Source organism: Mesoplodon densirostris, chromosome 2 (genome assembly GCF_025265405.1).
Source record: "Mesoplodon densirostris isolate mMesDen1 chromosome 2, mMesDen1 primary haplotype, whole genome shotgun sequence".
Lineage (NCBI taxonomy): Eukaryota > Metazoa > Chordata > Mammalia > Artiodactyla > Ziphiidae > Mesoplodon > Mesoplodon densirostris.
Genome location: NC_082662.1, coordinates 42,249,465 through 42,274,286, shown reverse-complemented (window position 1 = coordinate 42,274,286; position 24,822 = coordinate 42,249,465). Strand labels below are relative to the sequence as shown.

The window sequence follows — 24,822 nt, the reverse complement described above, 5'->3', positions numbered from 1 at the left end:
GTTGGGTCATAGGTTATGCATGTTATTTATTTAGTAGAGGCTGTCATATTGTTTCCAAACTGGATTATTAGTTTACATTCTCATCAGCAGAATATGAGAGTGCCATTTTCCCCTACATTTTTACCAGCCTTTAACGTTTTCATGCCTTTTATTTTTCACCAGTTAGATAGGTGTAAAGGGCATCTCACTGTTATTTTAATGTATGGTTTCCTGATTAGTAGGTTTAACATGTCAGAGAGAGAGAGATATTTATGTCTATTAGACTTAGTCAGCAAATATTTATTGTGCACTTACTATATACCAGAAACTGTGCTAGGGCCTAGGGATGTAGTATTAATACCCAATTTTAGGCAATAAATCTGGTCCTGGGGTGTGGGAGAAGACAGGAGAGATCAAGTAGGTTCTTCAGGTCCTGACAGATTCAAAGTGGAGGTGACCTCAGAGACAGCACTGGTAAGATTATGCCATCATCCTAGGGAAGAAGTTGTGTACTCTGAGCCACTCTCCTCCCCAAAGCATTTTTCTAACCTAGACGATAAGTACGTTTTGAGGGGAGGTGGTGAGCTCTTAGCACACGAGACCGAGCTAAGGGTAATTTAGATTCCTGTTCCACTGCCTGTGGAAGTCTAAGAGCTTCATAAGATTTCTGTGCAGCTTTCTTGGGGAAAACCTCACTCTTTCATGGTCACCTCTGCCTCTAGGTTATACTTGTATATACTGCCTCTGTTTCACACTGCACTGAAACACATGTAAAATTTCCTTTCTCTCTTTACAGACCATGACACAGATTGCTACTTGCCTACTTTACTATTCATTCTCCTCCTCTTCTTGTTTGTTAGTAAAGATTTAGAAAAGATTTATATCACAAAAAAATGAAAAAAAATAATAGCTTCTTATCTTAAAATATTCTTCACCCCACCACAAGGGAATTTTTATTAGCCTCTTAACTACGTGTAATCATCCTTACCTGTACTTACCACCATTTCCGTAGTTTCTTTCTCTGTCTACTTGGGTGCAAAACTCAAATTTCCCATTTGTTGATGTTGAACCCTACAACTATCTGCTTATATTGCTTTGGCTTTTACCATTTGGGCTTTACATATACCCAAATTCATTTATTTTCTCAAGCATGAAATCTGTGCCAGCTTAACAGCGTAATAGATAAATTATTTTTATCTCATTGTACTTTAATAATAATAGTAACTAACATTTATTGAGTACTTATTATGGGATAGGCACCATGTTATATTCTTCACATTTTTCTTTTTCACTTTTAAAAACAGCTATATTGAGGGATCATTGACACGAAATAATTCACACATATTTAAAGAGTACAATTTGATGTTTTGACATGTGTCCACATTCACAAAATCATCTCCTCCCCAGGTAACTACTAATCTTTGACTTTAATTAGTAGCTAACTTTTAACTACTAATTCTTTAACTCACTATAAAATTTTGTGTGTGTTCTATAGTTTTATATAAAGGGAATCACACACTATATATTCTTCTTTATTTGGCTTCTTTCACTTAGCATAATTGAGATTTATCAATGTTGCATGTATCAGTGTTTCATTCTCTTTTTTATATTTTATACATGTCTTCCATTATATAGACATACTGTAATTTGTTGATCTGTTCATCTGTTGATAGACATTTGAGAGCCACCCCACACACAAGATTTTAGCTATTGCAAATAAGGCTGCTATGAACATTCATGTACAAATCTTTGTGTGTATATAATCTTTCGTTTCGCTTGGGTAAATACCTAGGAGAGGGATGACTGGGTCAGATGGTAGGTGAATGTTAGTTGTTTAAGAAACTGCCAGTGTTTTCTAAAACAGTTGTAACGTCTACATTTCTATGAGCAGTAGACTATCCGTTGTTGCCTGACTTACATTGTCTTGAAAACCATTGTTTTATATATTTTGTACTGTGTTTTGGTATTTTCATGCAGGAGTATAATTCTAGTTCCTGTTACTTTAACTTAAACTAAAGCAGAAATCCTTTTCTGCCTTATTTAGTGTTTACAACCACCATCTAATGTAGGCAATCTTGTTCTCCCCACATTAGCAATAGAGAAACTGCTTTATTTCAAGGATTCATTTTCTGTTCCTACTGTTCCTTTTCATTTGTTTGTCTAGTCAGTCAGTATTTCAGTCACTGCTGTACCAAACACTGTGATTGTGTGCTGACTATATGGAAGAATAGAAAGAGATTTTCATTGTAGGAGTATCACTGTGGTATCAGTAGAGGGCAAATTAGAAAGTATGAGAGAAGAGGCAGGTACAATAATCCATGAAAGAAATGGTGAGAAATAGTGACAGTGGCAACAGGGTGGAAAGAAGTCTTCACATATATTTATATTCAGGAAGTGATACACAGATTTATGGAGTAACAGCTACTTTCCATGCATGGACTCAAAACTTGTCTTTTAATTAACTAAGCAACTTAGTGGTTGGATGGAGATGGATGATATTTCTACTCATTCCTTCCTTCCTTTATTCAGCCAGCTGTTGCAGGGGGAAGAACTTACATACACAAACTGTTTGCCAATAGGTGAAGTAAACCTGGTATCTTTGATTCTGCCTCAGTCTGGTTCAGGTTTCTCTGCATATTTCTTACTTTCTTTAGGTCACTACTATTATACCACTATATCCAGGGTGTAGCTTAGAATCATGAAGATAATGAAAAAGATATTTTAGAAGAGTATAAAATAGCATGACAAAATGTTTTGCTTTTTTTTTTTTTTTTTTGCGGTACGCGGGCCTCTCACTGTTGTGGCCTCTCCCGTTGCGGAGCACAGGCTCCGGACGTGCAGGCTCCGGACGCGCAGGCTCAGTGGCCATGGCTCATGGGCCCAGCCGCTCTGCAGCATGTAGGATCTTCCTGGACCGGGGCACAAACCCGTGTCCCCTGCATCGGCAGGCAGACTCTCAACCACTGCGCCACCAGGGAAGCCCTGCATTTTTATTAGGTGACAAAGACATTCATCTTTGAGGAAAAATATATAAATGTTCTATTGAAATGTTAAGTGTTTCTTGTTAGACATGGGGCATATTTCATTTTTTCATTCTACTTTGTGTTTTACTGTTTCTTTTGGCTGTTTTTCTTTTTATAGTAAACAAATATTATTTTTATAGTGAAAATGAAATCAATGCAAAACCAGGCATGTATAAACCATTTCTGACTTCTAATTTGGGCTTCCAAAACTCCCTGTTTTATACCACTTTTAAACATTGCCCACCTCTATATAGATCTAAACATAATAGATCCTTGTTATTCTATATCTCTGTGAGCATCATCTTCCTTAATTAGTTTCCCAGTCCTGGCCCACTATATCCAGCTCCAGGTCAAGTCTCAGTTGACTTGGTATGATAATGAAACAGGGTAATGTTTAAGAACATCTGGGTCAAATAGAATTGAGTTCATAGCCTCATTCTGTCATTTACTAGCTATGCAGATTTGGACAAGTTAACCTCTCTAAGCCTCAGTTTTCTCATCTGTAGCACAGGCCAGAAATATTGATATTATTGGATTGTCATGAGAATTGAGTGACATCATGCATATAAAGTGACTAGCACAATCCATACATATTTCATAAATAAAAAGCTGTCATTACCTTTATTGATTAAGGAAAATCTAACCTTGCATTTCCCCCTAAATCAAATCTAGCAGGTATTGTGATGATGCAGCATTTGAAGGCAATTAGAATTCAACTCTCCTTCTTCTTTCTTCTCCCTTTCTAGATCTAGGTTCATGAAGACTGGGCAAAATGGAAAAATTAGGCAGAATCACATATCAACATATACAAATTAATTTTCTACAAGCAAGGCACTTTGCATTTCCATATTGCTCAGGAGCATACATCCATATACAGGATCAGACCACTGTAAAATAATGGCTCTGTGGTCTAGTGATAACAACCCTGGAGCCCAAACTGCCTGCCTTTCAATCTGAACCACTACTTACTAACTCTTACCTTGTAAAAATTATCTAAACTCTTTGTGACTCAGTTTCCTACTCTTTGGGTTGTTAAGAACATTAAATTAGATTATGTGAAGTATTTAGAATTGTGCTTGCACATAATAAGCCCCATGTGTTTACTATCATCATCACCTGCATTTGCATTTAAATATCCCATCTTTTGTGTACTTATCAATAAACTAATGCATTATGTTTTGTCCAAATATTAATATTGGGCTGAATAGAATCTTTATTCCTATTTTACAGTTGAAGAAATTGAAGCTCAGGAAGATAAAGTAACTTGCCCAATATTACACAGATATGTAAAGTTATATAGAAGAGGGCCTTATACATAATAAGCTCTTAGTAAATATAATTATATGAAAAAGTTGAAATTTAATCCTAGGTCTCCATAACTTCAAAAAACACTTTTTTGTGTGTGTGTGTCACTCCACAAAGCTAATCAACCAGCTCATTTTTTAAAATTTTGTTGGCTAATCTGCTGTTTTGCATTTACCTAATGGCAGTGAGCAACTGCATATCTGGAAATACAGGAAAATATATTATTATAGTTTAAACAATTGAATAATTGACTATTTTCAGTGATGTGGCATTAGATTTTTTTGAAAAAAAAGAACTAGAAAGTGAAATTATATATCCACATGAAAATCCTCATAAGAGCAAGACGTATACAGTAATTATATTATTAGGTGGAGCTGCCATCTTTACAAAGTTAGGTATTACATTACCCTATATTAAGGATGTTAGATTTTTAAAGTGGGTGTTTCAAATGTCTACTCTTAATTATCACTGTGTAACTGAAGCAACACTTGGACTCCTGCCTGCTCTTTCATGTCTCCTTAGATTTATTTGGAGATTGTTTTCTTAATTTACATTGAGACATTTATGTTCACAGATTCAGAACCCCAAGTAGGATAACCACTGATTTATTGTGTAATTGTGGGGATCTCTAAGCCTATTTCCCACTTCTTCTCCAACCTGGATATTACGTCTCAGTTGAGGTAAATGAACTTTGGTCTTGTCCGTTAATTCTCTGCTCACTTTATAAGGATGATGATAATATATTATTAATATTTATTGATCCCTTCTTATAGGACAAGCACTATGTTAAATACTTAACAGTAATTGTCACATTTATTCCTCAAAATAACTAATATTCTCATTGCACAAAGGTGCAAAATGAAGCTTTGAAAGGAAGCATAACAAGCTCAAATTATAGCCAGGATGACCCCAGAACCTTTTCTCTATTTTTTTTTTTAGCATATATATTTTTAAACATCTTTATTGGAGTATAATTGCTTTACAATGGTGTGTTAGTTTCTGCTTTATAACAAAGTGAATCAGCTATACATATACATATATACGCATATCTCCTCCCTCTCACGACTCCCTCCCATCCTCCCTAACCCACCCCTCTAGGTGGTCACAAAGCACTGAGCTGATTTCCCTGTGCTGTGTGGCTGCTTCCCACTAGCTATCTATTTTACATTTGGTAGCGTATATATGTGAGTGCAACTCCCTCACTTCATCCCAGCTTGCCCTTCCCTCTCCGTGTCCTCAAGTCCATTGAATATGTCTGTGTCTTTATTCCTATCCTGCCCCTAGGTTCATAGTAACCTTTTTTTTTTTTAGATTCCATATGTATGTGTTAGTATACAGTATTTGTTTTTCTCTTTCTGACTTACTTCACTCTGTATGACAGATTCTAAGTCCATCCATCTCACTACAAATAACTCAATTTCGTTTCTTTTTTATGGCTGAATAATATTCCATTGTATATAAGTGCCACATCTTCTTTATCCATTCATCTGTTGATGGACACTTAGATTGCTTCCATGACTTGGCTATTGTAAATAGAGCTTCAATGAACATTGTTGTACATGACTCTTTTTGAATTATGGCTTTCTCAGGGTGTATGCCCAGTAGTAGGATTGCTGGGTCATATGGTAGTTCTATTTTTAGTTTGTTAAGGAACCTCCATACTGTTCTCCATAGTGGCTGTATCCATTTACATTCCCACCAACAGTGCAAGAGAGTTCCCTTTTCTTCATATCCTCTCCAGCATTTACTGTTTGTAGATTTTTTGATGATGGCCATTCTGACTGGTGTGAGGTGATACCGCATTGTAGTTTTGATTTGCATTTCTTTAATGATTAGTGATGTTAAGCATCCTTCCATGTGTTTGTTGGCAATCTATATATCTTCTTTGGAGAAATGTCTATTTAGGTCTTCTGCCCATTTTTGGATTGGGTTGTTCGTTTTTTTGATATTGAGCTGCATGAGCTGCTTGTAAATTTCATTTGCTTCATTTGCAAATATTTTCTCCCATTCTGAGGGTTGTCTTTTCGTCTTGTTTATGGTTTCCTTTGCTGTACAAAACTTTTAAGTTTCATTAGGTCCCATTTGTTTATTTTTGTTTTTATTTCTATTTCTCTAGGAGGTGGGTCAAAAAGGATCTTGCTGTGATTTATGTCATAGACTGTTCTTCCTATGTTTTCCTCTAAGAGTTTTATAGTGTCTGGCCTTACATTTAGGTCTTAAATCCACTTTGAGTTTATTTTTGTGTATGGTGTTAGGGAGTGTTCTAATTTCAATCTTTTACATGTAGCTGTCCAGTTTTCCCAGCACCACTTATTGAAGAGGCTGTCTTTTCTCCATTGTATAGTCTTGCCTCCTTTATTAAAAATAAGGTGTCCATGTGTGCATGGGTTTATGTCTGTGCTTTCTATCCTGTTCCATTGATCTATATTTCTGTTTTTGTGCCAGTACCATACTGTGTTGATTACTGTAGTTTTGTAATATAGTCTGAAGTCAGGGAGCCTGATTCTTCAAGCTCCGTTTCTTTTTCTCACGTATGCTTTAGCTGTTCGGGGTGTTTTGTGTTTCCATGAAAATTGTGAAATATTTCATTCTAGTTCTGTGAAAAGCGCCAATGGTAGTTTGATAGAGATTGCACTGAATCTATAGATTGCTTTGGGTAGTAGAGTCATTTTCACAATGTGGATTCTTCCAACCCAGGAATATGGTATATCTCTCCATCTGTTTATAACATCTTTAATTTTTTTATGGGTGTCTTATAGTTTTATGTATACAGGTCTTTTGTCTCTTTATGTAGGTTTATTCCTAGATATTTTATTCTTTTTGTTGCAATGATAAATGGGAGTGTTTTCTTAATTTCACTTTCAGATTTTTCATCACTAGTGTATAAGAATGCCAGAGATTTCTGTGCATTAATTTTGTACCCTGGTACTTTACTAAATTCATTGATTAACTCTAGTAGTTTTCTGGTAGCATCTTTAGGATTCTCTATGTATGGTTAAAGTAGTAGCTGATTGGGGGCTCTGGCTTACTCAGGCCGGTGGGAGGGAGGTGTACAGAATGCAGGGCTAGCCTGCAGTGGCAGAGGCCAGTGTGACATTGTAGCAGCCTGAGTCATGCCATGTGCTCTCCCAGGGAAGTTGTCCCTGTATTTGGAACCCTGGAAGTGGCAGGCTGCACAGGCTCCTGGGAGGGGAGGTGTGGATAGTGACCTTTACTTGCACACAGGCTTCTTGGTGGCTGCAGCAGCAGCCTTAGCATCTCATGCCCGCCTTTTGTGTCTGTGCTGATAGCCATGGCTCACCACCGTCTCTCGAGCTCGTTTAGGCAGTGCTCTGAATCCCGTCTCCTCCCCCACCCTGAAACAATTGTCTCTTGCCTCTTATGCAGGTCCAGACTTTTTTTCTGGACTCCCTGCTGGCTAGCTGTGGCTCATTAGCCCCCTTTAGGCTGTGTTCACGCAGCCAACCCCAGTCCTCTCCCTGGGATCCTAGGTCCGAAGCCCCAGCCTCAGCTCCCAGCCCCCACCCGTCCTGGTGGGTGAGCAGACAAGCCTCTCAGGCTGGTGATTGCTGGCCAGCACCAATCCTCTGTGGGGGAATCTCTCTGCTTTGCCCTCTGCACCCCTATTGCTGCATTCTCCTCCATGTTCTGAAGCTTCCCCTCTGTGTCAGTGAAGGGGCTTCCTAGTGTGTGGAAACTTTTCCTCCTTCACAGCTCCCTCCCAGAGGTTCAGGTCCATCTCTATTCTTTTTTCTCTTTTTTTTTTTCTTTTTTCTTTTGCCCTTTCCAAGTACGTGGGGAGTTTCTTGACTTTTGGGAAGTCTGAGGTATTCTGCCCGTGTTCAATAGGTGTTCTGTAGGAGTTGTTCCACATGTAGATGTATTTCTGATGTATTTGTGGGTAGGAAGGTGATCTCCATGTCTTAATCCTCTGCCATGTTGAACGTCTCTCCAGAACCTTTTCTCTTAAATACAATATTTTTTTCTTATTACAAATGCAATGTATATTTGTTGTAGAAATTATAGAAAATATATATGATCGAAATGAAGAAAACAAAAACAACTCATAACCCAATTAAAAAGAAATAACCACTGTTAGCATGTTGGCAGAATTTTACTTTTTCATTTATCCCCATAGCTACCTTAGTTATAGAGATATAGAATCAAAAATGTAAGATTGTGTACATATTATTTTTCTTAACAATTAGATAATATGAAACTACTTTGCAAACCTACTCTATCTTCCACCTGGCAATGCATTCTATGTATTTTCCACACTTTAAATATTTTTGTATAACATTCTTTTAAAGGATTCTCGGGAGATCATTGTTTGGCTCCATCATAGTTCATTTTATCAATCCCTTGGTATTGGGCAATTAAGTTCTAGAATAAACAATACTATAATAGAGAGGTTGGTGTTCACTATGATTATTGAGCTACACCAAATTCCCATATATGGAATTGAGGCTAAATATATTTAAAACACTTCTGAGCCATGTTAATCAAATGACCTCCAATTTATACCATTTTATACCCACTCCAGCAGTGTATAAATGTGTCAGCCTGATTACTACCAAAATTAAAAATGCTTTTCTTAATGATATAACATTCTTAACTGGTTAGATTAGACATTTTAGGACTAATGGCACTCTATAATTTTGTTTTGTTTTGTTTTTTCCTTTTGCAACTCTCCTATACATGTCCCCCATACCCTGAATCACCCTTCTCTCTCTCTCTGTCTTTCTCTCTCTGTCTCTGTCTGTTTCTCTTATAATAGTGACGATTTTTTCTTGGTTGTGAGAGCTTTTAACAAAACTGATACAATTTTTATTTGAGCAGTTTTAGGTTTACAAAAAATAATTGAACAAATAGTTCAGAGAGTTACCATATACACCCCTTGCCATTCCCCTGAATTTTCCCTATTATATAACATCTTCCATTAGTGCAACATGTTTATTACATTTGATGAGTCAATATTGATAAAAATATTATCAACTGAAGTCTATAGTGTACACTAAGGTACCCTCTTTATGTTGTACATCCTATTGATTTTTACAAATGTATAGTGATATATAACCATCATTACAGTTTCATATGGAATAATAGTTTCACTACCCTAAAAATCCATTATGCTTCACCTACTCATCCCTCTCTCCCTCCCTTCTCCCAACCACCTAACAACCACTGATCTTTTTACTGTCTGCATAGTTTTGCCTTTTTCAGAATGTCATATAGTTGGAATCGTACAGTATGTAGTCTTTTCATACTACATACCACGTTCACATGGCAACACACATTTGTTTCCTTTCTGTCTTTTCATGACTTGATAGCTCATTTCTTTTTATTGCTGAATAATATTCCATTGTATAAATTACCATAGGTTATCCATTTACCTATGGAAGGACATCTTGCTTTTTTCCAAGTTTTAGAAATTATGAATAAACCTTCTATAAGCATGTGTGTGCAGGTTTTTGTGTGGACATAAGTTTTCAGCTCATTTGTGTAAATACCAAGGACCATGGTTAGTGGATCCTATGGTAAGAATACATTTAGTGTTGTAAGAAACCACCACTCTGTCTACCAAAGTGGCTGCAAATTTTGCACACTCATCAGCAATAAATGAGAGTTCCTGTTGCTTCGTATCTTCACTAGCATTTCGTGTTGTCACCATTTTGGATTTTGGCCATTCTAATAGATTCATAGCAGTATATCATTGTCACTTTAATTTGCAATTCCCTGATGACATATGATGTTGAGCATCTTTTAATATGCTTATTTGCTATCCATGTCTTCTTTGGTGAGGTATCTTTTCAGATCTCTAGTGCATTGTTTATTAATTGAGTTGTTTGTTTCCTTTTTGTTGTTTTAAGATTTCTTTGTGTATTTTGGATACCAGTCTGTTATCTGTTATGTATTTTGCAAATATTTTCTCCCAGTCTGCAGCATACTTTTTCATTATCTTAAGTGAAGTTTTTTATATTGAGTAAATTAATTCTTTTTCTGTTTTATAGAACTGGATGTATTTTCCCACTTTATTAATTACCTTTCAGTTTTCTTCAAAGTATTTTTTGATGTTCAGAGATTTTCATTTTCAAATTGTCAAATCCATAAATCTTTTTCCTTGGAACTCATTTATTTGTGGTTAAACAAAGAAAGACACTTTCCTTTCAAGAGTATATAGCAAATTGTTCAATTATACTCTCTTTAAAGTCTCTATGGCTTTACTTGGTTTTTCTTCCTCTCCTCCACTCCCTCCTCTCCCTCCTCCTCCATCTTTTACATTTAACTTTTAATCTACTATATTTTGGCTAGTTAACTTAGACATAGGGACCTAAATTTACTTTTTTCTCAATGATTAGCCAGTTATTCATCATTATTTGTTGAAAAATTTATTGTGTCATTAGAATATAGTTTTAATACCTATAAGTTTGTAATACATTTTATTACTTGAGCATGTCCCTCTTTATTACTCTTTTTTTTAAGTGTTCTTGACTATTCTCTTGTTTTGAAAGACGATTTTTTGAATTACTCTTTCACATTCTAAAACTATATTTGGCATTTTTATTGAAGTCATGTTTAAACCATAGGATAATTTGAGCAGAGTTGACATATTATGATATTGTCTTTCCATCCAGAAAGTAGTGTGTTTTATCATTTTCTGTTCATACTAGAGTTGGGTAACTTTATTTAAGCAAGTCTTCATTTTTTGTTAAATTTATTTGGAGGTGGTTTCTATTTTTATTGCTATTGAGCATTAGATATTTTTTCTATTATGTTTTGGAACTGGGTTTTGCTTATATGTGGAGAAGCTATTTATTCTTATATGTAGGTTCATTTAAATCACGGGTTTTAATAAGACATTAAATAGTGTTTCTGGGAACTTTAGACAGCATTCAGTGCCCTTGCATATCTCTGTATTGAAGCTTCATCTATTAGAAGCAACAAGAAGAATTGAAATCAAATTGAAATCAAATCCTGTCCCTTACCTCTGTGACATGACAAATCATTTAAGAACCACTGACCCTCAATTTACTAATACACAAAATGGGAATAATTATGTGAGAACCCAATAAAAATAATGGTCCTAATTTTTTATCAACTATTACAGCATGTGATAAAATTGACAGCTATTTATTAGTAATTTGAGGGCAAAATAATCATTCTTATTATGCTCACAACAACATTCTAAAGTAGATAATATTACTATCCCAACTTCCATGTGAGAAAATGGTAGCTTAGAGAAGTCTTTAGTATGTATATAGTATTGTGGTTGATGAGAGAGTTTTGGAGCGTGGCTGCCTGGTTTAAATTTCAACTCCCCAACTTACTCATTATATGACATCAGACACATTTCTTAACCTCTCTGAGCATCAGTTTCTTTATTCATTGTATGGAGAATAATAATAATGTGTACTACAGAAGTGGTTTATTTATATTGTTTGTTTGTTTTGAGGTGCTTAGAATAGTGCCTGACACACAGAAAGTGATGAATAAATATAAGCCAACTTAACAGCTTGTGCCTCCTCCTTTGAGGCCAGAAATTCTGTGATAGTCATAGAGCCATGTGTGTTTCAAGGTTACCTTAATGGCTTAAAGGAGTGTCAGAGGATCAGAATCTTTCTCCTCTAATCAAATTCTGCTTATCCTTCAAAGTTTATTTTAGGTAAACAGATTAAAGAGAAGCTATATGATTCCATTGATCATGACCACAATTTAGACAACATTTTGTGATCAGTTAGAGCAAAGTCTGAACAGCAGCCCTGTATCTCTTAAATTCTTACCTCCTACACCTAATCTTTTAGAAAATCCAATTGGCTTATCCACCCACACTGCTCTAGGCTGAACACAATTATCTCTTGCTTGGATTACTGCAACAGCCTCATAAATGGTCTTTCTGATTCTACTTGTGCCTTCCTACTTGTGCCTCTATTGCTAAAACAGTAGCCAGGGCTATCTTTTCAAACATAAATTAGTTCATGTCTTGCCTTTTGCTCAAAACTCTCCAATAGCTTTCCACTTTACTCAGAATAAAATGATCTTAAAATGATTTAGAACTACTTAATCTGCACCCTCCCCCATGCACTGGCCCCTTCCTCTCTGACCTCATGACGTTATCTCATTATTTTGTCCCTCACTCACCCTGTTCCTGCTACACTGATCACTTGCTCTTCTTTGAGTATTCCAGACATTCTCCTATCTGTTTCCTTTGCCTGAGTGTTCTTTCCTCAGATACATGTTTGGCTAACCCCATAGATGAGCATAGATGATGTGTCTCATCAGACTGGGGAATTTTTTCTTAAATTCATTTGTGACTACTTGAGAATCCCCAGGAGGAGTGAGTAACCTTTAATCTCCTACTAACAGAATGTCTGACTGGAGAAGCAGCTATGCATCTCTGAAGCATGGTAGCAACGAACTTAGAGAGCTTAACACATTGTTAAGCGAGTAGGCTAGCACTAGTAGGCACTCAAAGAATAAATGTGGGAAATGTAAATGAATTTATATGGTTTATTGTTCCAGGCATTATACTTGCAATGTCTCTAATCTTTCCATTAACCCTATTAGGTTGGGATACTTCACTGCTCTTATTTTACAAATAAGGAATCAGAAGCCAAACAGATTACATATGGTGAAGTAGAATTCTGACCCAGGTGTGTTCCTCTTTAAAGTCTATGTTTTTTCACCTCATCAGATCATTTTGGAGTTTATCAAGTAGACTAAGCTGTATCTCCTTGTTAAGCGTCCGTGTGCGGGGTAGGAGTGGTCAGTGGCAGAGCCAGTGGTTTCTGGTTGAGACATTGAAAAAGTGACAGACTTGCCACATATGGGAATTTCCATTTGTCACAAGAGAATACAAGATGGCCAGTTTCAAGAGAACATGAGAATCTCCATCCAGAGAAATTCTACTTTCCCAGCTTTATCTGGTACTAAATATTTTCATACTCCAAAATTACGGATTTGGAGGATATTCAAAGAGAATCTGGCCACATTTGAGACACAAGTTTAGTGGGGAGAGAAGAGGATCATTCTTCTTCATTTTGCCCTCATACAAATGACCCAAACTTTCTTGGCCTCCACTTTCTCATCTGAAAAATGTCACAAAGAGTAAAGAATTATGGTGATGAAAATTGCCATAGTATCTCCACAAGTTAATTAGTCTAGGTGAGATCAGAGGCATGTTCTCAAGAAAATGCAAACTGAAACAGGAAATAAGCAGTACCATAAGACTAAGTTTTCAGATAAATAATACTCTGTTTGATATTCACATCATTTCTTCTCTATCCCCACACACCCTTCTAAAAGCACTTATCGTAGCCTAGAAGAGACAACCATGTATACCATGTGATCTCAACCCCACAATAGAGGAATAATTACCTTATCCAAGCTAAACCAGTCACATTTTCTCTCCCTGGAAATTAGAGGACTATGAGAAACAGCTAGAAAGTCTAATTGATTTGCACCTGAGGCTATGATTTTGTAGAGGCTATCATGTCCACATGAAAGTGGTTGAGTACAAAAGCCTATCAAAGAGAGAGAAGAATGAAATGAACACAGCAGAAATGTGAAACTGCAAGGGAGAAAGGGGCAGAAACTATTTGACTGGTTTTTAATAACAATGCAGCCCATATTTGGGAACCTGACATCTTTAGCATTCTTACAATAAACCCCACTTTCCTGAAGGAAGCTTGAGTGGCCTTCTGATCTTTGATCTTTGCAAACCAACAATTTTTAAGCTTATGTTATAAAGGATATCGTGTATAGAATTTTTCTGCAGCTATAGAATTTTTTTGCTCAGTGACTGAACAGATCCCTTCCTTACCTTTTAAAAGACTTCTATGTAAATAAAACTTTTATATGAAAGATGTCTTAGTCCATTCGGTCTACTATAAGAAAACAACATAGACTAGGTGTCTTATAAACAACAGGAATGTATTTCTCACAGCTCTGGAGTTTGGGAAGTCCAAGATAAGGCCTCAGCAGATTTGGTGTCTGGTGAGGGCCCACTTCCTCATAGATGGCCATCTTCTCACTGTAACTGTACATGGCAGAAGGGGGTCAGGAGAGCTTTCTTGGGCTTGTTTTATAAGGGCAGAGCCCTCATGACCTCATTAACTCCCAAAGGCCCCACCTCCTAATTTCATCACCCTGAAGATTTGGATATTAAAATTTGAATTTTGCAGGAGGAGAGGGGGATAAAAACATTCAACCTATAGTATTCTGCCTCTGCCCCCCATCCCCAAATTCATGTCCTTCTCTCATGGAAAATTCGTTCATTCTTTCCTAATAACCCCAAAAGTCTTAATGCATTCCAGAATCAACTTAAAATCCATCCAAAAGACAAATATTTTATTATTTTACTCATATGTTGAATATAATAAAATGAACAAACAAGCAAACCAAACCAAACCAAATGCATAGATGCAGAGAACAGAGTAGCAGTTACCAGAGGGGAAGGGGTATAGAGGGAGGGCTAAATAGACAAAATGGTTCAACTGTATGGTGATGGATGGAAACTAAACTATTGGTGGTGACCATGCTGTAGTGTATATCAGGGGTCCATGGCCTGTTAGGAACCGGGCCGCACAGCAGGAGGTGAGCGGCGGGCGAGCACATGAAGCTTCATCTGTATTTACAGCCACTCCCCATCGCTCACATTACCACCTGAGCTCCGCCTCCTGTCAGATCAGTGGCGGAATTAGATTCTCATAAGAACATGAACCCTACTGTAAAGTGTGCATGTGAGGGATTTAGGTTGTGTGCTCCTTATGAAAATCTAATGCCTGATGATCTGAGGTGGAGCTGAGGTGGTGATGCTAGCACTGGGGAGTGGCTGCAAATACAGATTATCATTAGCAGAGAAGTTTGACTGTACAGAGACCATAATAAGTCATTTGCAGACTCAAAACCCTATCAGTGAGTGGGAAGTGACAATTAAGCTGCATGTGGTGGCAGGCTTTATAGTGGCAAGTGAGCTGATGTACTTCAATTGTACAGCTGCATCTGGTGGCAGGCTTTAAGTCAGAATCCGACACTTATTTTAATCCATGAGTGGCCCGCCCATTATTTTATTTACCATTTCTGTCCATGCCTCTTTCCCGCACTGGGCACTTGTCTCAGTCACAGTTTTGGTAAGCCCACGAGCTAACCCTAGCCAAAATGAGTAAAAAACAAACATTGCTGGAGAGCTTCTTTGAAAAGGGGGAAAGACCCAATGATGAGACAGCAGAAGACTCTAAGACTGCCCACAAAAAGGAAACTGTATTTAAAAGAAAATACCAAGAGTCCTACTTAAATTATGGGTTCATTGCAACAGGTGATTCACATTCTCCAAGCTCACTTTGTATAATATGTGGTGACCGGCTATACGAGGAAGCCATGAAACCTTCAAAACTGCTTTGCCACATGGAGACAAAGCACCCTGCATTAAAAGACGAGGCTTTGGAGTTTTTCAAAAGAAAAAAACATGAACACAAAGAATAGAAGCAATTATTTGGTGAAGGCCACCACTTCATCAAATGTGTCTGCAGTGAGAACATCACTCTTAGTGGCTAACCACATTGCTAAAGCTAAGAAGCCCTTTACTATTGGTGAAGAGTTGATCCTGCCTGCTGCTAAGGACATTCATCATGAACTTTTAGGAGAGGCTGCAGTTCAAAACGTGGCATGAGTTCCTCTTTCGGCTAGCACCATAACTAGATGAATTGATGAAATAGAGGCTATTGAGGCACAATTGTTAGAGAGGATTAATGAGTCTCTGTGGTACACAATCTAGGTTGATGAGTCTACCGAAGTTGACAACAAGGCAACAATGCTTGTTTTTGTGTGATATATTTTTCAGGAGGATGTGCATGAGGATATGTTATGTGCACTTTTGTTGCCAACCAACACCACAGTGACAGAACTATTCAAGTCTTTGAATGATTACATATCAGGAAAACTGAACTGGTCATTTTTTTTTTTTTTTTTTTTTCTTTTTGCGGTATGTGGGCCTCTCACTGTTGTGGCCTCTCCCGTTGCGGAGCACAGGCTCCGGATGCGCAGGCCCAGCGGCCATGGCTCACGGGCCCAGCCGCTCCGCGGCATATGGGATCCTCCCAGACCGGGGCACGAACCCGTATCCCCTGCATCGGCAGGCGGACTCTTAACCACTTGCGCCACCAGGGAGGCCCTGAACTGGTCATTTTGTGTCGGTATATGCCCAGACATAGCAGCTGCCATGACTGGACAGCTTTCTGGTTTCACTACTCGGGTCAAAGAGGCTACTTCTGAATGTAAGTCTACATGCTGTGTCATCCATAGAGAAATGCTGGCTAGCCTAAAAATGTCAGCTGAACTTAACTTTTGGCAGGATGTGATTAAAATTAGCAACCCCATTAAGGTACATGCCCTTAACTCACGTCTGTTCACACGGCTCTGTGAGGAGATGGATGTAGAGCACACACATCTTATATGCAGAAGTGAGATAGCTTTCTAAAGGTAGATCACTGGCCAGAGTTTTTGTGTTACGAGAGCTGTTCCAGATTTCTTTTAGAAAAGTCACCACTGGCAGCACATTTCAGTGACACAGAATGGGTCGCAAACTTGCTTACTTGTGTGACATATTCAACCTGCTCAACGAACTCAATCTGTCACTTCAGGGGAGAACAATAACTGTGTTCAAGTTGGCAGATAAAGTAGCTGCATTCAAAGCCAAACTGGAATTATTTGGGCAATGAGTGAACATTGCGATTTTTGACATGTTTCAAACATTAGCAGAGATTTTGAAAGAGACTGAACCAGGGCCTTCTTTCTCCCAGCTGGTGCATGATCACCTATCTCAGCTTTCAAAAGACTTTGAGCATTACTTCCCAACCACAAAAGACCCCCAAACGGAGAAGGAATGGATCCGTGACCCATTTGTGAATAAGCCAGGTGAATCGACTTTGTCTGTGCTAGAAGAGGATCAACTGCTTGAGATCACAAATGACGGTGGCCTTAAAAGTATGTCTGAGACAACTTCAAATCTCCATACGTTCTGGATTAACATCAAGGCAGAATATCCTGAGATTGCCACAAAAGCACTCAAAAGGCTGCTTCCACTTCCAACATCCTATCTTTGTGAAACAGGGTTTTCAGCAGTGACAGCAACAAAAACAAGATTACAGAGTAGATTGGACATAAGCAACACACGTCGGTTGTCACTGTCTCCCATCACCCCCAGATGGGACCATCAAGCTGCAGAAAAACAAGCTCAGGGCTCCCACTGATTCTGCATTTTGGTGAGTTGTATAATTATTTCATTATATATTACAATTTAATAAATAAAGTGCACAATAAATGTACTGTGCTTGAATCATCCCGAAAGCATCCCCCCTCCTCCCGCCCAGTACGTGGAAAAATTGTCTACCATGATACTTGTCCCTGGTGCCAAAAAGCTTGGGGACCTCTGGTGTGTATGGAAGTTGAAATATAATGTTGTACACATGAAATTTATACAATGTTATAAACCGAATTTATCTCCACAGGCCCTTGCACTCTGGGCTTGTGATGGAAGGGACAGCCCCAGTGATCTCAAAAACACCTTCAGGGTCATTCTTCCATTGTTTTGGACAGTAGCTCCTGGCATCTGTTCAGATGGCTGATCCTTACTAATCTCCTTATCAAATTTGTCTTCTCTCCTGTTCTTTTCCATTCCAATATGGATAGGCTGAGAATTTTCTAGATTTTCAAGTTCTGTTTCCCTTTTGATTAATATTGTCCTTATTTCTACCAACATTCTGTTCACAACCACTTATGTATTCTCTAAGAAGATTGAGGCTTTCTTTAGGGTTCTCGCCCTCTCCTTCTGAGCCTTTAACAGTCCCTTCACAGCAATGTAGTCTTTTTCTAGCATGAACTTCTAAAATTTTCCAGCCTCTACCCATTACCCAATTCCAAAGCTGCTTCCATATTTTTAGGTATTTATTACAGTAGCACCCCCTTCTCAGAACCCATTTTCTTTTTCAGTCCATTTGGGCTGCTATAATGATACTGTGGTCTGGGTAGCTTTTAAGCAACATATATATATTTCTCATAGCTCTAGAGGTTGGGAAGTCCAAGATCAAGGCACCAACAGATTCAGTGTCTGGTGAGACATGCTTCCTTATAGACAACAGTCTTCTCACTGTAACCTCACATGGCAGAAGGACAAAGATAATTTTCTTGGGCCTCTTTTATAAGGACACCAATCCCTTTTATGAGAGCTGTGCCCTCATGATCTCATTGCCTCCCAAAGGCCCCGTCTCCTAATTCCACCACCTTCAGGGTTAGGATTTCAGAGTATGAAATGGGGAGGGGGGTGGGCAGAAATATTCAATCTATAGCAAGAGAGATGGAAAGGGCTTTCACTGACCTGGGTAAGGAGGACCAGAAGTTCTGAATTCTGAACCTAGCTCAATGTTATACCATAAGAATGATGACTTTCTATTACTATCAGAGACCAGTAATGAAAATATCAACTACACGATAAAGTAAATGTTGATCTTCTTTAATGACATCATAAAGGATTAATTGATTTCTTTTTAAGAAAGTCATATTTCCTATAATGTGTATATAACTTATTACACATACCAATAGATTGAATTTAAAGAGAAGCTTAAAACAGATGCCAGTGTAATACTAGAAATAAAAATGAAATAATTTCATTACATACAATTTACTGTACAAGTTGAGATTGGAGCCAGACTGCTTAGGTTCATGTATCAGCTCTAATAAAAATAAGTTTTGGTTATTTAACTTCTCTGGCCTAAGTTTCCTATTTTGTAAAATGAGGACAACAATACCCATTTTATAGCATTGTGAAGATTAAATTAGTTAATATCTGTTAAGTGCTGCATCAGCACATAGAAGATACTCAGTAAATGTCAGTACAGTTAATAAATTTAGTGCAACTTACTAAAACATTAGTAAGTACAAAAAGGATAATATACGTATTTGTCAATATTTATACATGTGGCCATAAAAAGTTATAATAAATATAATAGTTTATACTAGGTGCTAATTTCTTGATATGCTGGCATTGGAATAAAGTCCATTGGTGAAAAAATATTCTAGAAAAACAGTTTTAGTAATAATTATGTCTAACATTTATAAGTTGATTTATAATATGAAAATTACTGTTATATACACCACTTATTTTTATTTTCATTTTCACAATAACCCTACTGATTAGGCATTGTCTGTATTCTTCAGATTTTGAAAGCAAGGTTCACTGAGGGGAACAATATTGTCATTTGGGACAGATAGCAGAACTGAAATATCCTTTATCCTACCTGACACTTGTGGACTACTGGATAAAAATAAAGTGTTTCAGGATGTGATCAGGATGAGTTTTCTTTGTGGCTTCTGCCTATTTTCCAAGTCCCATTCACCTTCCTATATTTTAGGCAGAGCTGGGTAGTGATAACCATCTACAAGAGACCTCTGGATCACTCCCCCGCACCTGCCTGCCTGCTTCAGCCACCATGTCAATGGTCCCTCAAGCGATAAATTCCCAGATTTTCTAGCTAAATAGCTCACACTGAAGTCCTTGAATATTCATGTGCGTGGAATCTTAGATTGAAAAATACAGTGTGTCCAGTTGAATTCTTTAAGCTGAAATCCATCCACTTTACTTTTTTCCTCCCCTCCTCTCCACCCTTCCTCTTCTCTCTCTCTCTCTCTCACCTACTTTCATCCTGTTTGGTATGGACTTGGCTACTATCCTTTTTGGTAGAAAAGTTGAGCTTACTTTAAAAGGCTACATTGTATAGCAGAAAGAAAGGGCCTTAGATTCTAGTCATTATTTATTATAAATTATAATAAAAATAACTGTCATTATAGGATAAAACTCTCATGTGTTAGGTCAGTTGAGTGCTTTCCATATGTGAACTCCCTTAATCCTCACAATGTTCTATGCGGCAAACATTATTAACAGTATTTTAGAGGGAGAAACTGAACCTCAGAGAGGCTATGTGACCCAAAATCTTCTGATGACTGTATGTATTTTTCACTGCCACTCTTTCCCCTAACTCTGTGTGACATTAGGTGTCACATCCCCCAGGGGAAACTCAGTTTCACTAATATAAGATAAGAGAATCAAACTTAATAAGCTCTAAGTTTCCTTCCAACTCTAGCAGTCTAATACCTTTTATGTTTCAAGAGTTTCTCCAAAATATAAAATCTAGATATTTCAAAACTGTTAAGACATGTGTCAAAAATGATGATATTTTTAAAGTAAAAACATGCATTTGAAAGAAAAGTAGGAGAAAATATCATTGTTCATCAACTCCTAGAGTTCTTTCTTTTACAGATGTCAATGTAAAGTAAAGTGCTACAATAATTATAGTGTAGATTTTCTCATAATTACTACTCCTCAGTTGGTTTGCTATACAAGGAAAGGGGGAAAGGGGGGAGGAATAGAAGAGAAAAGTTCACTTTGCAATGAAGAACTAACTGCTGCAGAGGTAATCAGAAGAGGGTCTAATTGTTCCACAGCGAGGAATAATTTAGCCAACAGAAATGATGCTGTGAAGTAAGAGATACTGATTGGCGAACATCTACTTCACAATGGATATTGATACCAAGGCTATTAAAGGACCCGTCTTTTCTTATTAAATTAGAAGACTTTATCTGAGCACCTATTATGTACCACAAATGAACAAGGTATGATTGTTGTCCTCAAGGAGCTCACAATCTAGTGGGAGAAAGAGATTATACCCAGAGAGTGAAATCAGTCATTACAGTTATGAGAGAGGCAAGCACAAGTAGTGCAAACACAGAGGAGGGGTTTCTAACCAGGACTTGGGGTCAAGAAAGGCTCCCTGGAGGAGGGGGATACCAAAGTTGAGTTGTGAGCATTAAAAAATATTTAGCCAGGCATAGAGTTTCAAGAAGGCATTCTATCAGAGTATGCACAACAGCATGATGAGCTAGTTATGGTTTCCATGGCTGAATACCTGTGTGTCTCCTGTTCAAGGAACAGCTATAAAAACATACCAACTCCTCTCTTGTTTTGTTATCAAGTAAGATTTTTAAAATAATGATTTTTTGTGTCATTATGTTTTAATGCCATATATCTAGCCTCTGTTTTTGTTTTGTTTTTTACATTCTCAGCATAACGTTGCAAGGAAGAAATTATTGTTTCTTACTTTACCAGTTAAGGAACAGAGGTCTGCTGAAGTGAAATACTGACTTAGGTCACAAAGTAATGTCAGAACTGAGATTCAAACTCAGGTTTGTGTGACTCCGAATTCTCTGCTCTTTCCCTTTACTACCTCTGCAGTTACAGGCTGGATCTGGAACTTGACTCCTAAACTTCTATTTCTAGGGAAGTGCACAAAGTACTAAAAGAAGGTTAGAAGAATAGTATTTACAGTTATTTATTTATGGCTGCATTGGGTCTTCGTTGCTGTGCCTGGGCTTTCTTTTTAGTTCCGGGTGAGTGGGGGCTACTCTTCCTTGCAGTGCGCGGGCTTATCATTGTGGTGACTTATCTTGTTGCAAAACACAGGCTCTAGGTACACGAGCTCAGTTGTTGTAGCCCTAGAGCACAGGCTCAATAGTTGTGGCGCATGGGCTTAGTTGCTCCGTGGTGTGTGAGATCTTCCTGGACCAGGGCTCAAACCCGTGTCCCCTGCATTGGCAGGCAGATTCTTAACCACTGTGCCACCAGGGAAATCCCAATATTTACTTTTACTATATGATAAAAAACAAATTGTCACCAAAACCAGATAAAAGCATTACAAGAAAGGAAAACTATAAACCAATATCAATCATGAACATAGATACAAAAAATCCTCAACAAAAATCTTAGCAAATTGAATCCAGCAATGTGTAGAAAGAATTATGTACCATGACCAAGTGGGATTTATTACAGGTGTGCAAAACTGGTTCAATATTTGAAAATTAATGTCATCTACCATATCAGTAAAATAAGAAAAACATTTGACTAAATTCAACACCCATTCCTGATTTTAAAACAAACAAACAAAAAACCTCTCAACAACTAGGACTAGAGGGAAATTCCCTCAACTTGATAAAGAACATCTACAAAAAAAAATCCTATAGCTTGCATTGTACTTAATGGTGAGAAACTGGATGTTTTCCTCATGAGATCAGGAAGAAGGCAAGCGTGTGCCTCTCACCATTCCTAATCAACATTGTATGTATTGGATGTCCTAGCTAGTGTGAAATGACAAGAAAAGGAAATAAAAAGATATACAGTTTGGAAAGGAAGAAAAAGCAAGTTGTCTACTAAAGCAAATAAATAAAATATGTTCTACCATGGAAGTAAGTAATATCAACTATAACTGACTTCAAGCATTGCCTTACTGTTTACAGTATATTTTCATTGACACTATCTTACTTGAGTCATTAAGTTAGGTGAGGTAGATGTTTCTCTCTCTTCCCTGAGGGAAGATGGTAGCTAATTTAATCTCCATTTTGAAGATGAGTAGTAATGGTTAAGAGTAAGGGCTTTGGAACCAGACAGGTCTTAAACAGAACTCCAGTCTACCATGAGTGTGTTACTAAACCTCTGGACATGTCCTCACCTGTAAAAGGGGGATAGTAAGATCTAGTTCAGAAAAAATGTTTCAGGTAATAATGCTATTTTTATCCAGACATCTCACATATTAGTTTTATGATCTTAGGCAAGGTGCCTGCAATCTCTGAGCCTCAGTTTCCTCAAATGTGAGATGGGGATAAAAATAGAGCATGCCTCTTGGGTTTTAATTTTTTTTAGAAATAAACTAGAAAATATGTGTAAAGCACTTGTCACACAGCCTGTTGTACAATAAGCACTTAGCAATGACAGTAACCATTGTTATTATTCTTTTATCCTTTGCTCGTGTTTGATGATAAGTGAACAAAGGACTGAATGAAGGGCTATGGGAAGGAGGGGACGGATCAGTTTAGGAGAGAAGGCTGGATATGCACACAAGTGGCTAGATTGTAGAGGACCATGAATGACAGACTAAGGCAAAGAAGAGGTGTAAAGTTTAGAATCTTGAGGAAAATGAGTTGAAGTTTCTATTGGTGCTTTGTTCCAAGCTCTCCTGTCAGGTAGCTCATGAATAGTTTAGGACCCCAATGATAGATTCTTTCTTATAATTTCCCAGGAAGTTCTGCTCTGTCTCTGTCTCTGTCTCTGTCTGTCTCTGTCTCTGTCTCTCTCTCTCTCTCTCTTTTTAGGCTGCTTATTCCAGGAAGGAAGAGGGAGGGAGGAGAGGCCGGGCATCCCAGTGATCCAGGGCCATTGGGAGGTACTGCTAGTAACTGCTGCTGTTTAGAGAATAGGAAGCAACCCTGATTTAGCATGATCACTGCTGAAGGTCCTTGGAGCCTGGCCAGGCTTCATCCTTACTGGGGTTCTTATTTTGCAATCTGTTTGCAAATAGAAGGAATGCCGCCAATTTGACTGGGGCATAGAATCCAGCAGAGATGATGATGGTAATAATTCTGCAGTGGCTGGGCACTGATGCCATCAGGGAACCTGAGGGGAGTGGGGGTCTGTTGCTTTGAATAACAATTCCTGGCCCTATGGCCTTAGAGTGATGGGTGGGACTTTCAGCCCATTCTCCTCCTGAGCCAGCATCTGTTCCTTAGATTAAAGAAAAGGCTGACTGTTCTCTTCCAGAAATAAATACCCATTTGTTTGTTCTGAGCAAACTTGTGCCTTGCCCAGGTCAACCTCTCCTGACAAGGCAAGGAAAGTGTAGAGATGGATAGGTCCCCGAAAAGATTTACAGAAGTGTGAATTTTGCCAGGTCTGTGTGTTACTGCTTGGAAAGGGCTGGCTCAGGGTACCGGGTTAGGCTGGCAAATTCAAAGGCAGACGGTCCTGCCTACACAGCAGCCTCCTGGCCGGAAGTCGGGGGTGGATCCAGATGGGAATCATATGCCTGTGCCATGTGTGTTTGCATTGGAAGGGAAAGAATCTCATGGCTGACAACTTTCTTAGGGCTCTGTGCAGAACTCACAGCATGAGGTGTGAGGAAGCTGCTGGGGCGATTCTGTGCTCTGAATTTTAGAAACCATAACAGGTACTTGAACTGAAACCATACTTGGGTACTTGAACTGAACCTGGCCTGTCATCTGATTGGATGCCAGACTATAAACTCTAGACAGCTCCAAAAATCTACTTTTTCTTGTCCCTGGACATCCTTTAGGGAAACTGTCCAATCCCACTGTCACGTGCTTTTTCAGTTAGCATCCTTCCATTACATTCCAGGATTCAGACTCGATGAATGTTTAAGCACCTACCAAATGATGAAAACCAAGTGCTACCGGAAGTAGGAATTGTTATCTCCATCTTACAGATTAAGAAACTGAGATTGGTCACATAGCTAGTAGGTGGCAGAATCAGGATTCTCCATCCCACAGCCACTGTTATCCTGTGGCCACCCTTTCAGCTTCATCTCTTTCACATTTCCCAGCATACTCTGCAGTCTAGCCATACTAAACTGTTTTTAATTTTGTGATAACTTTTTCTTTAACATGTACCCTTTGCCCAGAC

General features: G+C 38.1%; 1 protein-coding gene across 1 annotated transcript in view; it reads left to right on the top strand.

The window, feature by feature from the left end:
- AGBL4 (AGBL carboxypeptidase 4) overlaps positions 1-24,822 on the top strand; it is a 1,272,021-nt gene that overhangs the window by 459,882 nt on the left and 787,317 nt on the right. The window lies entirely within an intron of this gene.